The 21,571-nt window shown below is 38.5% G+C and overlaps 1 protein-coding gene and 1 non-coding gene across 2 annotated transcripts in view; both read right to left on the reverse strand.

Annotated features, from left to right (window-relative positions):
* The window catches only part of QRFPR (pyroglutamylated RFamide peptide receptor), a 44,849-nt gene that overhangs the window by 17,735 nt on the left and 5,543 nt on the right, over positions 1 to 21,571 (reverse strand). The window lies entirely within an intron of this gene.
* LOC123849166 (small nucleolar RNA SNORA63) lies at positions 15,465 to 15,595 on the reverse strand. Its single transcript, XR_006791992.1, has one exon. It is a non-coding gene; the product is annotated as a small nucleolar RNA SNORA63 (small nucleolar RNA).

A 21,571-nucleotide genomic window follows, 5' to 3' on the forward strand; every position in this document is an offset into this window, starting at 1 on the left:
GTTCACATACTGGATCACAAAACAGACTCAACTGGTACAAAAAGATTGAGATCATACCATGCATATTTTCAGACCACAATGCTATGAAACTTGAAATCAACCACAAGAAAAAACTTGGAAGAACCACAAATACATGGAGGTTAAAGAACATCCTACTAAAGAATGAATGGATCAGCCAGGAAATTAAAGAATAATTTAAAAAAATACACAGAAGCAAATGAAAATGAAATCATGACAGTTCAAAACCTTTGGGATACAACAAAGGTGGTCCCAAGAGAGAAGTAGATAGTAATACAGGCCTTCCTCAAGAAACAAGAAAAGTCTCAAATACACAACTTAACCTTACACCTAAAGGAGCTGGAAAAAGAACAGCAAATAAAGCCTAAATCCAGCAGGAGAAGGGAAATAATAATCAGAGCTTAAATCAATGATATAGAAATAATTAAAAACAAACAAACAAACAGTAGAACCAATCAATGAAACTAGGAGCTGGATCTTTGAAAGAATTAACAAGAATTGAAACTCCCTAGCCAGACTTATTAAATAGGAAAGAGAAAGGACCCAAATAAATAAAATAATGAATGAAAGAGGAGAGATCACAACCAACACCACAGAAATACAAACAATTATAAGAGAATATTATGAGCAATTATATGCCAACAAATTAGGCAATCTGGAAGAAATGGATGAATTCCTAGAAACATATAAACTATCAAAACTGAAACAAGAATCTGAACAGCCCCATAACCAGGAAATAAATTGAATCAGTAATCAAAAAATCTCCCAACAAACAAGAGTCCAGGGCTGGGTGGCCTCCCGGGGGGGCCTACCAAACATTTAAAGAAGAATTAATACCTATTCTTCTGACACTGTTCCAAAATATAGTAATGGAAGGAAAACTTCCAAACTCATTCAAGCCAGAATTACCTTGATCCCAAAACCAGACAAGCATCTTTAATACGTCGAGTCTTCCAATCCACGAACATAGTATGTCTCTCCATTTACTTATGTATTCTCTGACTTCCTTTATTAGCATTTTGCAATTTTCAGCATATAGGGCCTGTATGTTTTGTTTCATGGTATACCTAAGTATTTCATTTTCTTTGGATTAATTATAAGTAGTATTGTATTTTTCATTTGTTTCTGAATGTTACTTGTTAATATGTAGAAATACCATTGAGTTTTGTGCACTGATCTTGTATACTGTGACCTTGCTGAATTCACTTATTATAGGAGTTTTTGGTAGAGTCCTTGGAATTTTCTATGCAGAAAATAATGTCACCTGAAAATAAAGATAGTATTATTTCTTCCTTTCCAAACTGTATGTCTTTTATTTCCTTTCTTTGCCTTTGTGCAGTGGCTTGAATTCTGAGAGCTATGTTACATAAGAGTAGTGAGAACAAACATCCTTGCTCTTAGAACAAAAGTATTCAGTCTTTTACCACTGAATATGGTGCTAGTTGTAGGTTTTTACATTTTACATTTTCTTTATCAAGTCGAGAAGTTTCTATTTCTAACTTGCTGTGAATTTTATCATGAATGGTCCTGGATTTTGTAAAATGTTTTTCCTCTGCCAATTGCTATGATTATATGATTTTTCTTCTTTAGCTAATTACATTGATTAGCTATGGTAGATTACATTGATTATTTTAATAAATTTTGAGTCAATATTGAGTCAGTCTAATATACCTAGGATAAATCCCACTTGATCATCCTTTTTATATGTTGTTGGATTCTGCTTGCTAAAAACTAAGGTTTTTGTATCTGAGTTCATGAAAGATAGTAGCCTACAGTTTTCCCTTTATTGTATTGTCTCTCTCTGATTGATTTATCAGAGTAATAAAGGCCTCATAAAATGAATTAATAATTGTTCCCTCCACTTAAATTTTCTGGAAAAGTTTGTGTAAAGGTAGCATTAATCCTTTAAATGTTTCATAGAATTCTCCAGTGTAATTATCTGGACCTGGAGATTTCTTTTTGGGAGATTTTCAGGTGCAAAGTATGTTTTTGTCACTTTCGTTTTAAAAATGTCTTTTATTTTTTTTAATTTTATTTATTTATTTATTTGAGAATGAGCGAGCAAGAGAGAGAGCACCAGTGGGGGAAGGGAGGAGGAGGGGCAGAGGGAGAGGGACAGCAGACTCCCCACTGAGCAGGGAGCCCAATGTGGGGCTTGATCCTAGGACTCCAGTATCATGACCTGAGCTGAAGGCAGATGCTTCACTGACTGAGCCACCTGGGCACCCCCAAAAATGTCTTTTAAATCACAGAATTATGAACATACGGTTTAAAATCAGAAGGGCTACAATGAAAAAGAATAGGTCTCTGCCCACCCTTGTTCACCTGCTGTCCTAGTCCCCAACACCTACTTGTTTTTAATTCTTCTACCAGGTAACTTCACATCTTGAAACAAAGTGCTTTAGATGCCTTTTCTTCATTTACTGATTTTACATGATATATATTGACTTTCTTCTAGGATAGATGGGCTTTTGGTTCACTTTTATCACCTCTTATTCCTTCTCCCTACAGCTTTTAATTTTCTTGTAGTAATAACACTCTTCAATAACTCCTTTGGAAAGGTTTTGGGAGATTATTTCCTAAATTCTTGCATGTAGATTCCTCTATCTTAGACTCATACAGTAATATACTTAAAATCCTATTCACTGGCCTATCAACTTCCAACAGTTTATCTTGTTCCCCACTTTGCAAGATAATGATATTCCACCTCCTTCCTCCTTTTCTTTCTCTCTTCTTCCTTCAAACTTCTGTCAGCTTGCCTTTACATTTACTTTATTAACCAGGATAGCTTTCCATTCTGTTTCATAGCCATATTAAGTCTTCTCCACTTGACCTACATTTTAATTATAAAAGATTAAAACTATAAACAGCATTTTCGTTATTATGACTAAACATTATAATGACAAAGCCAACATGTATGTTCCAAATACATTTCTTTTTCTCTGATTTTATAATTATGATCCTTGTTAACTTACTTATTGCTCTAAAGTATGCCATATTTTAATCTGGGCCATAACTTTCTTGCAGAGCATTTTTGTTTATTCAATTTTTCCTGGAGTTTTTTATTGCATTTTTTTCTATTTGGAAGAAGAAACATGTACATTCTTTCAACACATTCTAGTGGTTTATAGTGTGACCTCTGGAATTACTGCCTATGTTTAGATCCTGGATCTACCACTAGTTAACTGTGAGACCTAAAGGAAATTATCTTACTTCTCTGTGTCTTGGGTTTTCTTATCTTTAAAGTAGGTGATGATAATAGTACTTGTCCCATATAGCTGTTAGAAGATTAAATGAAATAATAAGTATAATGTGCTTACAACAGTGCTTAGCACTATGTAAAAGTGCATTCATGAATGTTAGCTACATTTATTGCTGTCATCATCACCATCATCATCATCCTCATTACTCTTACTATTATATCTCAACTTTTCACATAGCATATTTACTGCAAATCAATTACAAATGGTGTTGGGAAAACTAGACAGCAACATGCAAAAGAATGAAACTGGACCACTTTCTTACACCATACACAAAAATAAATTCAAAATGGATGAGACAGGAATGTGAGACAGGAAACCTTCAAAATCCTAGAGGAGAACACAGGCAGTAACCTTTCTGACATCAGCCATAGCAATTTCTTACTAGATATGTTTCCTAAGCCTAGGGAAACAAAAGCAAAAATGAACTATTGGGACTTCATCAATATTTGTTCTTTTAAGATTCTTCTAGAAGACTACTGACTAACAAATTTTTTTAAGATTTATTCATTTATTTTCGAGAGAAAGAGAGCATGAGTGGGAGGGGCAGAGGGAGAGGGAGAGAGAATCTCAAGCAGACTCCATGGAGCTTGATGTAGGGCTCAAGCTCACGAACCTGAGACCACAAGCTGAGCCAAAACCAAGAGTCAGATGGTTAACTGACTGCGTCACCCAGGTGCCCCTACTGACTTCCAATTTTGATGACTGAAGTTTTTTAATTTTTTTTTTTTAAGACTGCTGTATAGCTATTATCTTAAAATTCATTCTCATTGGATTCCTCTCCACTGTTTCTTTAATTTCATGGCTTCTTATTTCTTGTGTTTCATGTGAATATTTTTCAAGTAATTTCTTCAAAATAATGATTTTAAAGTAAGCTCTTTAAGCTCTTGCATATCCGAAAATGGCTATAATATGACTTTAAATTCAATATCATCTTCTTTTGGAATATTAAAGACCTTGCTTTATTGACTTTTAGCGTGAATGCATTTTTATTGTCCATCTGATTTTTTCTCCCTTACAAGTATCCTGCTTTACTATTGGGAAGCTTTTATTGATCTCTTTGTAATTGGAATTTTGTGTTCCAAATTCCAAAAATTGGAATTTCTGAAGCATGTGTCATTTTTTACTCTTTCTCTTTGGCCTTGTCTGCACCTTTAGAATTTCAAGACTTCTTACTCTTTTATTTCTGTGCTTTTATTGTGTGGAATGCCTATTAATCAGATGTTGGAATTCCTGGATTGATATTCTTATGTTTACCACTTTTGTTTATATATATTTTTTGCCTTATAAATTCTCTTTGTCTATTTGCTCCACATTATGGAGATTCACTTGTCTTTGTCTTCTAACTCTTATAATTTACATATTAATTCAACAGTCATATTTTCACTTTTAAGAGTTTTTTCTGATTCTCAAAAGTGTTTCTTTTCAGAGAAACTTCCTCATGATTTATGAAGTCAGTATCTCCTTAAATCCAGACATCTCCTACTCAACATTGGTAACTCCTTCGTGAAAAGGAGATATTCTGTGTGAAATGTGCACTGGTAGCCTATTTCCCATTATTTAAAGAGCCAAGTTAAATTTCCAACACATTTCAAGTGTAACTTGTAACTAAAACACAGTAAAACCATCATTCACTATATAAAATGTTTAAAATAATGCTCTTGACACAAAAACAGAATGGTTGTAATCAAATGGTATGTATGTATGCTGCTCTGTATCAGCATTTTCATGGTGCATCATAAATATTTCTTTTTCAAGAAGGCATAGCAAATAGCAAACATTAATAAATAGTAAATAATAAATAATAAATAATAAATTAGAAAAATGAAGGTAAAATTTGCAACAACAGTGGGACAAATACCTTGGATGTTCTGTTATTCATGAAGAAAGGAACAGCCCAGAAACTTGAAAGCAGAGGGGGTTTGAGTATAATCATTGTCATTGGTGAAAAGTGATGTCATGGGTAAACTGGGTTGCAAAGGTACAATTTCAGGCAAACTATGAGACTCAAAAGCTTACAGATTCTTTATCGCTCTTATACTGAGGTAGGGAGTCCTAAATGGATCTTCAGGGAGGCAGAACAGAGTTTATTTACTCTCCTCGAGTTCATGTTTATAGAATTCTTTGCATGTCATTATAAGAAATATCAAGCAATAATATCTCCACCACCTTCAAAGATAATTATTATCATTAATAATTACCAAATTATTTTCAGCAAGCAATATCTAGTGGTTTAATTATATGCTTTCCAGGTTATCACTGTGATTAACTTTTCCAACTCATATTCTTTTTTAAAAAAATATTTTATTTATTTATTTGACAGAGAGATGGGGGGAGAACAAGCTGCGGGAGTAGCAGAGGGAGAGGGAGAAGCAGGCTCTCTGCTGTGCAGGGAGCCTGATGAGGGGCTTGATCCCAGACCCCTGGGATCACGAACGACCTGAGCCAAAGGCAGTTGCCCAACCGACTGAGCCACCCAGGCGCCCCCCCAACTGATATTCTAAACAAGTTCAGTACTTGTTAATTTGTCAGCATGATATTTAAAGGATTCTTCAACATCTTCTTCATCCACCTCTTCTCAAAGCCAGTCTTCTTTGCAAGAGTTAACAAAGAGTTGCAAAGAATGGCTCAATTGCAAAGAATGTATAAAATGATGTGATGCTTCCTCCGATGTCAGCAACATTTGGCACACACATCCCTTTGTGGACACTAGGCATGCTTTTCAAAACATCTATTTGTAATTTTGATGTTCTACCAACTATATTTGGAAGATAGCTCAAGAATTTTTCGACGTATCTTTTTTGTTTAAAATGTTTTATTAATTTGGGGGACATAAGTTTTTCTTATGTAAACATCAGCTTAAAAATTGTGGTGCTGAATGACACATTTATTGTAGAAGTTCAAGACTTAAAAACAAATTGGGGGCACCTGGGTGACTCAGTTGGTTAAGCATCTGACTCCTGATCTCAGCTCAAGTCTCCATCTCAGGGTCGTGAGCTCAAGCCCTGCATTAGGTTCCACATCCTACTTAAAAACAAAACAAAACAAATACTAATTCCACTGGGAAAATATTAAATGAGAAGACATTTTTCAGGATATGTCTGTAAATATAAAAATACTACTTAGAGTTTTATTTCTAAATATATTTATAAATAATCCATTTCTTCTAATTTCATTTATCTGTCTTGTTCCCTTTTATTCTGCAAACTTTCTTCAAACTGTCTACAAATCCTTAGTTGCCTTTACATATTTAAGAACGTGGCAGCATGAAAGACAACTGGCATTCTGTGCGTACATGGGCTGGAGTGATCCCCAGAAAGACTTTGATTTAGGATGAGTAGGGACTTAACAGATTGCAAAACCTTCAGGTTTTTCTTTGTGGAGCCAAATCTCATACTAATTCTGTAGTTCTGCTCAGAGTGCTTCCTTCAATTACTTTATAAGAAGAATTTTCTGGGTGTACATTTGTGCCAGAAAACAAGTTCAGTACAGTAAAATTGTGTCTTATGGTATTTTTCTTCTAATTTTCATTATTCTAATAGCACAAATACTATTTTAGAAAAAGAACTGAATTGGTTTTTTTCCTCTCCACTAATGGCAATAATAAGACTTTCAAATAATAGAATTAAATGAGCCCAGATTAAACATTAGGGTAATAAAGCAAAAAGCTATAGACAACATTCTAGATATTACTTGCCAATATTGTTTTAATGCATATTTTTCTTTTGTCGTTTCTCAATCAACCTTAGTTCAACATTTTGCTTTTGGTTTTTAAATATTTTGACTCCTTTATCCTTGACTGTATTCAAACTGAATTGTTTGGAATACTACTTTGTAATGAAGTGTTTATTTGTGGAATATTAATGTCTGCTCTCTTTCCGTGAAGAACAGCTGAGAGTGTTTATGTTTTGTCTTGCTCTGTATTCAAAAAGCCTTAAGTAGTATATGACCCATAGGTGAATGAATGAACAAATGCATGAATGAATGAGAAGACAGAATATAGATGAATTCTTGTTATAGAGTTAATTTGATGTCAGCTTGACTGGATCATGGGATGCCCACATATCTGGTTAAGCAATATCTCTGGTTGTGTCTGTGAGGACGTTTCCAAAAGAGATTAGCATTTGAATTGGTGAGCTGAGTAAAGCAGATGGCCCTCCCCATGTGAGTGGGCATCTAATCTGTTAAGAGCCTAAACAGAACTAAAAGAGGAAGGTTGAATTTACTCTCCGCCTGACTGCCTGAGCTGAGAAACTGATCTTCTTCTACCCTGGAGGTCCCTGATTCTCAGCGGTTCAGACTCAGACTGGAATCTACACATTGGGTCTCTGGCTCTCAGGCCTTTGAACTATCACCCCCAGTGGTTTTCCTGGGTCTCTCCAGCTTGCAGACAACAGATTGTGGGACTCTTCAGGCTCCATAACTATATAAGCCAATTCTAATAATAATAATAATAATAATAAAATTGGTTGTTTCCCTAGAGAAGCCTGACTAATATGTTATCTTTCATCTCTTTCTCTGCACTGCTCTCATTAACTTCTGGAGTTTTGCAACAGCCTGAAATTCCATCTCTGCTCTCCTCTGCTCTCTCTTCTTTTGTCCCTGTTTAGTACCCTATACCAGCCAGAAGTGTCCTTGGCTGAGCCACTGATGATGATGTTCAAAACTAAAGGACTAACTTCCACTCTAGTAACGTTTATTGAGCATTTACCGTGTGTTAGGTACCGTTCTAGCAAGCATTAACTCAAGCCATGAATGCCATAAAGTCCTCACAGCAACACTGTAAGGTAGAAATTGTTACTATCTCCAGCTGTAGAAAGAAATGAGGACTAAAGCAAATTCCCTAAGGTCATTCCTATATTCCATAGTGATACAGTGAGCAGTCTGGCTCCAGAGTCTATGCTCTTTGCCACCCTGAAAAACAGCCCCCAAATCACAGGTTTTGAAGAACTAGTGCAGGCCTTACAAAGAAGTGAGTATTCAGTGTATCTCAAAGGTTTGGAAGCATCAATGCTATTCTTTTAAATTACTTCACTACTTGCCAAATTAATACAACTTTATTCTCTGCCTGTGTGTATATTTAGACTTAAAGATGTTGATTATCTCCATTCCTTCTTCTCTACATCTCATCTCTATATTCTTCACATTTCCTATTGCTTTCCCACCCTGTTTTTCCAAACATTAATTTTTCAAATCTTATTGGGGTAATGTTTTTCTTTTCTTTTCTAAGATTTTATTTATTTATTTGAGAGAGAGAGAGCACGAGTAGGCGAGGGGCAGGGAGCCAACACAGGTCTCCATCCCAGGACCCCTGATCCCAAGATCATGACCTGAACTGAAGGCAGCTGCTTAATCTACTGAGCCATCAGGTGCCCCTGGGGTAATGTTTTTCTAAAATTTATTTGAATGGTGGGGCTCCTATGCTATAATTTACTGATCTCTAACTTCACACAGTCTAAAAATTAAAATATAGTATCCAGAAAGAGTACAAACTTTTTTTTTTTCCCGTAAAAGCTGTTTTTATTGCAGTAATAAAAAACAGAGAGCTAGGAGGCCCTAGGCAAAAATCCTATGTAAGACAGCCATTCTTCCACTTAGCCACCACTTGTGTCTTCTGCCATAATCTAATCTAAACAGTTCTCCTTTGTCACAGTCTCATTTATACCCACACATTCCAAGAGGAATAAAATACTACTTTATTAGCAACTAACCAGAGGTAAATCAGTGTTTCAATTATCTGTGTTCCTTATAAATTGCATCATCAATTTCTCCAGTTTAGTAACCCAGTTGTGAGAGTTGGCTGAACTGAAGTATAGTCACTGTGTAGCAATAAGCCCGAATCATGGTGTTGCTGAATCCTGCTGGGTTATAACCTGTTCATGGTCAACTGTACTTGCTCTAACCAGACTCCCTTTCCAGCAATGGATTTGACCAAACCCTACAATAATGAGAAATACCTTTCCATTACACATATACATACACACATGTAAAAGTATTTCTTTCTGTGTGTGTGTGTATATATATATGTATATATATACATATGTATATGTATATATATAGATATACACACACACACACACACACACACACCCAAAAGTTTTACCATGTAAATGTTCTTTGATATTCTATATTCTAATATATTTTTTTTTCTCAATTGCTAATCCTGACTAACCAAATAATTTCCTGACTCATTAAGACATTGCAACTCCTAGTTCGAAATTCACTGCCCTAGAACAGAGATGCCTCTGCTCCAAAATGACATTCAAACTCCTTAACATAGCACTAGAAGGCTCTTCATGATCTGTCTTCCTTTCTCTCCAGTTTCATCTCTCACCACTCCCCCTTTGAATGCTAAAGTCCAGGCCTACAGAACAACTTATATTTTCCGGGAAGCCTGATGTCTCTCAAAACCTTTACAATATCTACATGGTGTACTGTTCACCCTTGTCTCTAGAGTTCAACGTAGTGGCTGGCTTATTACTATATTCAATAAATAATAGTTGGATGAGTAAATGCGTGAATAAATGAACAAATGGAAAAGGTCTTTCAGCATCTAAAGAATATACTTTGACAATAAAATCCCATTGATTTCATTGTGAAAACCCGGACATTGGTTACAGAAAGGAGAAAAAGCATTCAATAACCTAGAGGTTTATTAAGGAAAATTGTAATTTCTGAAAACCAGAGTAATCCGTTTCATAAAAGCTTATTTACTCAGGAATTTTTCACCCATTTAGGGTCAGCTTGATTTTTGTCATCAATAAATCAAGCCCACAAGTACAGCTGATTGTGTATTAAATTCTGTGCCCTTCTCGGTATAATGATGACTTGGAAAAATAAGCTGTAATGACATAAGTCCTGGTTATTGTAGTAACTGCCTCTATGGTATAATAGATAATTAAAGAGAAGTTTTAGCCAATCTATTTGCTAACTGGTAGCCTTTCACCATTGGTCAAAATAATCTATCCTGAGTTCCTCAGAGGCAAAAGTGGAACACAGCAATGGTATATTATAAACCAGCCTTGAACTTCCTTGTGCATAGGGATCACACTGATAATTTCATTAAAATACAGATTCTGATTCAGTAGGTTCTGGGATGGAGTCTGAGACTGTTTCTAACAAGGTTCCAGGTGATGCTGATGCTGCTGGTCCATGGAGCAGATTCTAAGTGGCCAGAAAAGTACACAGTATATTGAAGACTGTTTTGCTCCTAGGGAACACTATTTCCTGACACAAACATTTTTGTTACCGAGGTAACTGGGCCACAAGTGGGTCCTACCACTACTTGACCTAAAGACCTACTGTGCCGGCAGAACTGTTTTAGTAAAGGAGCAGCCTCTCCTTCCCTTAGGCTGCTTCTCTGACAAGGAGCTTCTTTTCCCTTTTCAAATTATAAGAACCAGTACAGTTTTTCCCCAAATAAAGTATCTTCTAGTTACCAGTGAAGCAGTCATTTTTTATTTACCTCTTTATGTCAGTACCTTAAAAGAAATTAATAACTTCAATTGTCTGTAATACTTGACGTTGCTATTACCAAGAGCTGAAAACATGGGGAAAAGATGTATAGAAGCCATGCAGAACCCAAATAGCTCCGTATAGAATTTTGACTTGCATGCCTCTCACTTAATAATTTTTTTCTGTTAGAGATTTCCTGAAGGTTTTTAATGGAAGATAATCAAATTCCATTCTCATATAGTCAGTTTCCCATCTGTTAGTAACATCTATAAGTCAAGATTTTCTGACAACATTAGAAAAGTGTGGATGTTTTTTCCCCAGTTCTCTCCCTTCTTAAAAGTTTTCTTTTCTTTCTTTCTTTCTTTCTTTCTTTCTTTCTTTCTTTCTTTCTTTCTTTCTTTCTTTCTTTTTTTTTTTACTTTTTGCTATATACCTTTCCCCAGGAAAAGAAAAAAAGTGCAGGTATACAGAGTTACTTTAAATACAGAAAAACTTTCTTTGACATGTTTATTACAAGAAAGACCATTGAAAATGAAGTCTGACAAGGATAAAGCAAAGCCAATTTAGATAATAACCAAGGTTCCTACTTAGCGGACTTAAAAATCTCATCATTGTTATTGAAATAACATTGCAAATATATTACAGAGAACTGTTCTTAAAAAATTTGAGAATGCCACAGATAATTTAAAAGAAATGAATTAGTCAATTAACGTCTCTGCAATCCATGCAAGCCTAGTACATTTTGCAGCCTCTAGGGATTTCCTAAAGAAGGAGCCCAAACTACATCTTACCTCCCGCCAATCCTGCCAGGCTAAAGTAGTGACCTTTCTCTCCAGCTCTGTGGAAGGAGAAGCCCTATATGGGTCACATGAAGCCATCTGTTCCTCCTAGCCCATTACTGATTGAACCATATTGGACCCAAAGTCTAAGCCAGTCAAATTCCTTCTCTTTGGGCTAGGATGTAGCAAATAGAATAAGGATGCATTGTGAGATGAAGCCAATGGCTATACAGAAAAGCCTGTATTGTAGGGATGAGGATTTCTGTGATTTGTCCTGCATAACCGACCACTGCGACTTGCATAAACACAAGCAGGCTAAACAATGTTGTTTGTGAGACTTGTGTTGCATGAGTGTCCTTGGGAGCCTGGTTAGTTGACATTAGCTGGCTTCCGGGTCAAAATTGGCCCTCTTGGTCTGGATGCCAAGAGTTGTAAATCTTGCCTAACCTCCCCTCCGGCTCCAAGCTGGGCTGTCCCCCGAGAATGGGATCTGCACACCTAGCCCAGGCTCCTTGAAGATGTAAAGACGTGATGACACAGAAATGCAGCCGCTCCAAACTGCACGTAGGCTAACGAACAAATGTTCAACTTCAGGCCCTGTCATTTGTCCCATAAATATGGCCCTTATGGGAATGGTCAGTTGGAAGTCTCACCTGAGGAGAGGACGCTCCACCCAGGCCTCTCAAACCAGACTCCAGCCTGGCTATCTCCATGGGGCTTCCCCAGCTGATGAGGTTGTAAGTACTCCATTTGATGTAACTCTGTCTTATTCTGCTTTACTGCTTACTATTGCTCTCATCTATGCGTAGATTTCCCTTTTCTTCTTTCTGTTTCTATTAGATTTTTACAATAGCAGTAAAGTGTTTTTGTTTTTTTTTTTTCCTTTTCGAAACTGAGAGTATGGCTGTGTGAATCTTTTCTTCAGAACAAAGCCATGAGTAAGAGTGGGGGCCACAAGGGTTATGAGAAAGTAGAAAATCTAAAGACAAACAAATAAAACAGGGATAAATTAGGGTATGAGTTTTCCTAGCTTCTTTCTCTCCTCCACCCTTCTCTCCTTAACTAAAAGACACGCCTATTGGATAGTTCCCTCTATGGGCCATTTTATTCACCAGATTGTGCAGAATAATTTGGGTCAGATATCAGGATGGGATATTTGCATAAGTAAGACTGAGATTTAAAGAGAGAGAGAGAAAAAGGGTGGGAGGCGGAGGGAGAAAGACAGAAAGAAAGAGAGAGAAGGAGCGAGAAGGATTAGAAATAGGGAGAACAATGAAGAAGGAGATAGGCTGATGAGGATGGAGGGAAGGAAGTAGGCAGCAAGAATGTCCACAGGAACTGGAGCATATGTTCATAGTCAAGGGAGGTTTCCTTGGGGTGGGATGGGGAAGATGAGAGACCTTGAGGTCCTGCATTACAAGATGGGGGCATGAGTCAGTGACGGATTTGTATTAATATTAGTGTGGCAACATTGTGTCTACAGTCTGGGGTGACCTGAAAAGACACGTGATCTTTGCAAGGTGAAAAGTGTTCTGTGGAACACTACCAAGTGTAATAGTAAAGACCTGAATGAAATGGAAGAAAGGGGTTTTAAGGAACAGTCTTGTGAGTAATGAATTAAAATCTCTTAAAATTTCTTTGAGACATGTTAAGTAAAGATCAAAATTATTTTACACTAGTGTTAGTCACTGGACTAAGGCTCTTTGAATTTGACACTTGGAGCACTAGGATTTATTCAGCTTTCCAAGAATATAAAGCAGAAGGTGGCAGATAATATGGTAGGAAAAGATTGAATAAACTGAAAGACTGCACACGATGGTAGTAGAAAGCAATCAGACTTAATAAGCAAGCCTTCGTCCACTGGTGCAGTGGACCAAAGTCACATTTATGGCTGAGCCCTGGAGATTGATGAATTCTTCATGCTGAGCTCCACACAGCTTCTGCTTTAGATCCCCCTTCAATTTCCAGGAGACCTACCTGTTACTGTCCTTAAATTCAAGAGATCCCCCTCTTCTTTACTGCTACAAAATAGGCTTGCCAGAACTCCAATTATTTGAGGTAAATTGAATCTTTGTTCCTTGCAACCAAAAGGGACTATATACAAAAGATAAATACAATCTTATTCTTTTGTATATCCCCAAAATAAATACAACTGATTTCTTAAAAGCCTCAAATATTAGTACAATGACAAATAAGGTGATATACTTCAATACATTCAAAAAATATTTATTGAGAACCTACTCTATGGTATTGAGAGCTTTCTGTTCCTGCGCAATTAAGTGCTGGATAAACAAGAGAGATCAAGTCTTTGACCTTATGGAGCTCATATTCTAGTGGAGGAAACAAAAATAAACAAATAGATTGTATCTTCAAAGTCATAAAATTCACATGCATTATTTCCTCACCACTGAAAATCTAATTTGAAAAGTGTGCTCACTGAATTAGTCAGCTGTTTGTGCATCTTGCAAACACAGTGTGAAGATCTGTATTTTATACCTAATGATTTATTGATAGGTAATATAAAAATTTAACAGGATCTACATCTTGCCCAGAGTGAAGTTTTCTTTCATTAAGTCTTCCTTTAATTTGTTTTAAGCATTAGATCAGTGCCAATTTCCAAGGTTTCATCACCCTGCCTTTTTATAAAAAAGTAAAACTGTCCTCTTAAAATACATTTCCACTGTCTCTTCCTCAGACCCACTGAGGAAATCACTGCTTGGATCAGGTTTATATTGATACTTAGATTAGATTTTGACCTGATAAAATTCCTCCTTATAAAAATAAATTCTTTATTGTTTATAGATAATGCAGTAAAGGAAAAGTTTTAAAAAGCCAAGCTCAATCTGTAGACTGGCTTGACAGGACTCCTAAACCTGAGTCAATATGGACTTCTATGACTATGTGTGTGTTAAGGTGCAGGCGTCAGCAGGCAGGTGCACAGAGCCACCGAGAGTCCATGGGCAGGAGTCCATTCTCAGGGAGATTTCTGGGGAAAAGACCAGGACAACTCTTCATTTCAGAAATTTGTCCTCCAGGTCCCAGAAATAGAGTATCTGAGGTCTAACTGGGTAAGCAGCATTGTGCACAAACAGGGTAGAAGCAGGGGATGGAACAACGCATTGCAGAAACAGAAATCATGCCCCATTCCGGTAGAGCTGCTGTGGTGAAAAGCCCGACACAGAAGCACAGTTCTTGCTTGCAAATCCCGGCAGCAGCACTTCCTATTTATATGAGCATGAGCAATGTCCTAAATGTGATAGATTAATGGGTGATAGACACTGGGGAGGGTATGTGCTATGGTGAGCGCTGTGAATTGTGTAAGACTACTGAATCACAGACCTGTACCTCTGAAACAAATAATGCAATATATGTTAAAAAAAAGAAGAAGATAGCAGGAAGGGAAAAATGAAGGGGGGAAATCAGAGGGGGAGATGAACCATGAGAGACTATGGACTCTGAGAAACAAACTGAGGGTTCTAGAGGGGAGGGGGGTGGGGGGATGGGTTAGCCTGGTGATGGGTATTAAAGGGGGCACGTTCTGCATGGAGCACTGGGTGTTATACGCAAACAATGAATCATGGAACACTCCATCAAAAACTAATGATGTAATGTATGGTGACTAACATAACATAATAAAAGAAAAGAAAAAGAAAATGCAGTAAAAATAATGAAACAACTGATGATTCTATGAAGTAAATGCAGATACAGTGGAAAGCATGACTATTCTTTTTTTTTTTTAAGATTTTATTTATTTATTTGACAGAGAGAGACACAGCGAGAGAGGGAACATAAGCAGGGGGAGTGGGAGAGGCAGAAGCAGGCTTCCCGCTGAGCAGGGAGCCCGATGCGGGGCTCGATCCCAGGACCTGGGGATCATGACCTGAGCCGAAGGCAGACGCTTAATGACTGAGCCACCCAGGCGTCCCTCAAGTCAGTGTTTTACTTGGTAAACATGTCTGAGACCATGCATCCCTGGCTGCTAAGCACCAGGGCGGACAGGGCTAGAAAGGTAACAGCTTTATTTTGAGCAGGGGGCAAAGACAAGGCCGCACTTTACAGCTACATTGTAACTAGATCCTGCATAAGCATGACTACTCTTAACTACTCTTATATCTACATGAGGTTCCAGATATCCCAACTGCATGTTTAGAGTTTTGCTGTTTACAATCTAAATATAGCACTGGTGTAGGGACGTTTCTAACACTGACAAGTTGACTGTAAAAAAAATCCTTTAAAAAAGTGATGAAAATACAAAAAAAAAAAAAAAGGCTCCAATTTCCCCTGTCACTGTCTGCAAGCTCCCCCACACCCTGTCCCCCTCACCCCGGGCAATGTGACTTTGCCAGGTCTCTCATCAAGTGGAGGGACCTCCTTCCCCACTCTTTAAATCTGGGCCGTGCCATGATTTGCTTTATCACGGAAGTGACATCGGAGCAACTTCCAGTCTTGGGCCTCGAACGGTTTTGAAGCTTCTGCTCTCACTCTCTTGGAACACGGTACTTCCACATAAAGAATTGGGGACTACCCTGCTGAAGAAGGAAACCACATGGGACAAAGATAGCCTGTCCCTGCTGAGATCATCGAAAATGGTGAGCCTCTATCAGGCCGCCAGATGAACCTCGCCTTATGAGGGCCCTCAGGTGAGACTAGCAAAAGAACTGCCCAGCGGAGACAAGCCAAATGGCTGAGCCACTAAATCACGAGCAAAAAAAATCAAAAACAAAAACAAAAAACAGTGGTTTCTTTTATTTTTTTTTAACAAATTTTATTTATTTTCATTTTTTTTAAAGATTTTATCTGTTCATTTGACAGAGAGAGAGAGAGAGAGAGAGAGAGAGGGAGGGAACACAAGCAGGGGGACGGGGAGACGGAGAAGCAGGCTTCCCGCTGAGCAGGGAGCCCACCACGGGGCTCGATCCCAGGACCGTGGGATCACGACCCGAGCCGAAGGCAGACGCCTAACCATCTGAGCCCCCCAGGTGCCCCCAAACAGTGGTTTCTTTAATCCACTAAGGTTTGAGAAGTTTGCAGTGCAAAAGAGATAACTAATATACTAACCCCATTTTTGTGCCCCCGTTTTCTCCTCTGTAAAATGGGCATGATAATATACTTTTCACACAGTAAGCTCTAGGAGTTTGGCATTCATTTCGATATCATTATTCCCACTTCTCTACCGTGCGGAGTGAGGCTCTGGCAGTCAGAATTGCCCAGATCCCAGCATCTGTGCCAGCACGCTAGGGTAGCAAAGGACAGCAGTCATGGAGCTGTTGTCACTGTTTCACCCTGACTCCGGTGGCCAAGTTGACGGACCATCATGAGCCCTTTTCAGGCCATGAGCTAGACAGCAAGAATGTTCACAAGGTTACTGGCCGCCTAGGTTCACAATCAGGGAGGTTCCCTGGGGGTGGGATGGGGAAGTCCTGCATTACAAGACCGGGGCATGAGTCTTGGGGATGGCTCTGTATTAATACCAGTGTGGCAACCGTGTGCCTACCAGTCTGCAGTGTCCTGGGCAGATACACCAGTCTGGCAAGGAACTACGGAATCTGTATCAGCCCCAACCAATCTTTTAGCACTTCAGCCTCTTTTCAGGATGTATAATTGCTTCTAAGATAAATGAAAGCAAACACTCTTTTCTGTTTTCTGAGTACAAGGGATTAGTTTGAATTTTCATTGTTTGAGGATAGGAGTATTTTCATGGTAATTATTCAAGACTTTATTAACAAAAATAAGTTATACATGGACAGGGTTATTTATAGTGGTTTTATATAAATGCATACCAGATGTCTTTGAGAAATTAATATTGCAATTACAGTTTTTTAACTCTGTCATCCTTATTAGCTATAAATCTATTGTACGCACAAACATGCCTAACATTTTAAATAGTAATACTTTGCAACTGTAAACAACAATCAGCTTCCTTCCATTGACTACCCACTAAGTGCCAGGTGCTTTACACACAGGGTCATTCATTCTCACAGCAGCCCTATAAGGTAGGCATAGCTTTTCCCAAATGTACAGATGAGGAAACCATAGCAAAGAGAAATAAAATAATTGTCCTAACGCGAAACACGGTGTTTGACAACATGCAAAGAACACTGCAGATATTAAATGCATCTCAATTTTACGGAGTTTTTTTTTTTTTCAAATAATATTTTTTAAGCATGCATTGAAAGGGACCTTCAAGTTTGTTTCAAGTTTTATAGGTGGAAATGTGTAAATATTGCACACTTCATACTGAAATACAATGGGAAATCATAAAAACTGGATATGCATTAATATTTTTGATAAAATACAGCATAAAAAAATATAAATCTTGCATCCTTGTTGTAATTCCTGCTGCTGCATTGACCACTGGGGGGCAACATCAGATATAATTTTATAACTTCTCTCCTTGGTCTCCTAATAGGGGCAGACAGAATGCAAGGAAATGTAGTTACTAGCCTTATGAGTCATAAATTGTGCAACAGGATTAGAGCCCAATTTTGTCCACTCTAGAGTACATATTCATTTTCATTGCACCAAACTGTCTATCTCTTTTATTTCTCCCAGGTTATGAGAACACATTATATTTTAAGGAGAATTCCACTAGTCCTTAATAATCTGCAGTGTTCCTGGTACTATAGATGACGTATTTCTCAGAAACACAGCCACAGGAAGAACAAATTTAGTCTTGTCCAGATAGATAAAAACACTAAACACTTGAGTACTTCAGAATTAATCATTAGAAATCGGTCCTTAATTTTATTTTTTAAAAAATTTTAAAGATTTTATTTATTTATTTGACACAGAGAGAAAGAGAGAGCACAAGCAGGGGGCGTGGCAGGCAGAGGGAGAGGGAGAAGCAGGCTCCCCGCTGAGCAGGGAGACTGACGCAGGGCTTGATCCCAGGACCTGAGATCATGACCTGAGCCGAAGGCAGACACTTAACCAACTGAGCCACCCAGGTGCCCCAGTCCTTAATTTTAAAATAGGAAATGAAACTACAAAATTATCTGTGGATACACATTTGAGTTGAAATAGGGAGTTGTTTTTTTTTTTTTAAGATTTATTTTTTCATTTTAGAGAGAGAGAGAGAAGGGGAAAGGGCAGAGGGAGAAGGAGAGAAAGTCTCAAGCAAACCCCATGCTGAGTGTGGAGCTGGACATGGGGCTCGATCCCAGAACCCCGAGTTCATGACCTGAGCAGAAACCAAGAGTTGGATGCTTAACCGACTGAGCCACCCAGGCACCCCTGAAATAGGGAGTTTCAAAGAAAACATGAGCCAATAGCTCCAGGACCATCTTTCAAACGAACTGACCAAGCTAATCCAAGAATGAAACTGCACTACAGAAGACAGTGAGGCTGGGCACAGGCAGGGAGAATGGCAGAGCCCTGGAGTCACTGTTGGGAGGACCGAGATCCAGCTGTGCCTAAAGCTAGACCTAGTCCTGAGCTTTTCAGTTCCATGAGACAGAATATCCCCCGCCCCCTTTTCTTAAGTTAGTTTAAGATGGGCTTCTCTACTTGCAAACAAAAATCCTAATAAACCAACCACTGGTCAAAGAACATGCTAAGCTATGTTCTAGAAAAGCAAATGAAAGAGGGAATTTTCTTTATGCCTCCTAAGTAACAATGAAATTTTTCAAATTTTCTCATTGCCAAATCCTTTTGTGTCCTTATTTTAACTGTAAAATGTTGTTGCCCTATGTAGAGACTCATACAAATCCTACTGCTGTTACTACCACCTTCCAGCCTCCTGAGAAAACTTCGTAAATTTCTTGACTGTGGAATCTTTTCTCAAAGTGTGCATATAATTGATTCAAGAGAAGATCTCCCAGAGGCTAGCCCTATGGCACAATTTTTGATTTGACTTCCAAACTACTGTTGTTGGGCCTTCTCTTGATTTACTTCTTTTATTTTTTTAAACTTCTCTACTTCAGTGAGTCTATTCTTTGACAACAGCTTTCATCATTCCTGTTAAAAGTTTTTTAAAAGCCCCATAATACTGTTGATTTTATATCAGTCTCACCATATTTAATCTCCCGCAGGAACTCTGAAGTTTCTAAAATGTTATAGAAAAGGGAAAATTATTCTTTTTTTTAAAGATTTTTATTTATTTGAGAGAGAGAGAATGAGAGAGAGCGAGTACATGAGAAGGGGGAGGGTCAGAGGGAGAAGCAGACTCCCTGCCGAGCAGGGAGCCCAATGCGGGACTTGATCCTGGGACTCCAGGATCATGACCTGAGCTGAAGGCAGTCACTTAACCAACTGAGCCACCCAGGCGCCCGGAAAATTATTCTTGTAAGTGATGTTTTCTAACCACTAATCAAATAATTAAATAGACCCGAAGAAGTTCCAGTCTAATCCCTCTGCTCTGAGCTGGCCCCCCAAATTAAGATCTTTTCACCACATAATAATTCAACAACTTCTTTTTAAAATTTTGTTTTAAATTTATGTATTTGAGGGAGAGAGACAGAGAGACAGAGAGTGCACATGCAGGAGGCGGGTCAGAGGGAGAGGGAGAAGCAGGCTCCCTGCTGAGCAGGGAGCCAGATGAGGATGACGGGGGTCTTAATCCCAGGATCATGAGATCATGACCTGAGCTGAAGGCAGACACTTAACCGACTGAGCCACCCAGGCATCCCAACAACTTCCTTTAATAACCCATTTCACAATTTATCAGGTTGAAATCTGTAAAAACTCACCTAATTTTTTTTTAAGATTTTATTTATTTAGTGAGAGAGAGCATGAGAGTGGAGGGAGGGGCACAGGGAGAGGGAGAGAGAATCTCAAGCAGACTCCATGCTCTGCTGGACTTGATCTCACGACCCTGAGATCATGACCTGAGCCAAAATCAAGAGATGGACACTCAACCAACTAAGCCACTTTGGTGCCCCCCACCTAAAATTTTTGTATGATGTACAGTGAGTGTTTTTTTCTCTCCTACCCTCCTTCCCTCCAGTTTCTTCCTTCCAGTAAAATCCTTTTTTACAAACATGAAATCTTATGCAAAACCGAATTTATTAAAAAGAGAGAAGGGAGCTGTTTTGATGAAGCCTGGGAACCTGCCTGCTCCACACCCACCAAGGCTCTGGGTAACGCGGACTGAAAACCTTGCTGTGGGGGTGCGCTAACTTAAAACTAGAGTTTTATTCTCCAGATGAGAGAATAATTCTTTCAGTCTTTCATCATATCTCAGGTCTCCCAACATTTTAATCATTTTCGACGTCTTTCTAAACCCACCTTGAAAGCCTCCAAAAAACTTCAAGGCTTTATTTAGTAAAGACGTGATTGGCTTGAGTATCATGGGAGAATTGCCTCAGAGTTCCATGTCTAGCTTTATTTTATACAACTGACTTGTGCATCCTCCAACCACTGTAACTCCGATAGCTATTTTTTCCTTACAATATAGAGCAACTTTGCGTGGGCATATGGGGCAGGCGCTGTGCTACAGAAGCACCTTATATCCACTATTTCTTTTCATCTTCACAATAGCCCATGTCTCGGCGATGTCAGCATTTGCATTACATCAGTGGTTCTCAACCTTGGCTACAAATTATATAATTGGGGAACTTTTGAAAATCCAATACCTGGGTACTCAGACCAATTAAATCAGAATCTCCAAGGGTAGGAACCAGGCATCATTTTAAAAACTCCCTGAGTGATTCTATGTGTTGGCAAGACTGAGGACCACCGCTCTGAGAGGAATTTTCCTATCAGCTGCTGAGAAAATAAGTTTTTATATTTTCTTGCCCAAGCAAGCAGTCTTCAGATGTAGCAAGTATACACGAAAGTGCACTTCTCCCAGTGAGGCTGCCACTACTTAGGCTATTTTTGGAATTCCTTTTCTGTAATTGCTTTTAGTCAATTTACCAGTCATCTTTAGAAAATTCTTTTCAGTGCTCACAGCAGGATTGCAGGGAGATGCAGAGAGCTCTGGGTGCACCTGGGGAGATCATTCCCCCCCCCCCCCCCCCCCCCCCCGCTGTCACTCTACCCACAACAGGATAAAAGCCAGCAGAGAGTGCTGTGGTTCCTGACAAGAGCTTCAAGGCCTCCCCATCTCAATTCATGAAC

This window comes from Mirounga angustirostris, unplaced genomic scaffold (assembly GCF_029215605.1).
Source record: "Mirounga angustirostris isolate CCGP_5_RB_7025 unplaced genomic scaffold, mMirAng1.0.hap1 SCAF_2, whole genome shotgun sequence".
In the NCBI taxonomy this organism is placed as follows: Eukaryota; Metazoa; Chordata; class Mammalia; order Carnivora; family Phocidae; genus Mirounga; species Mirounga angustirostris.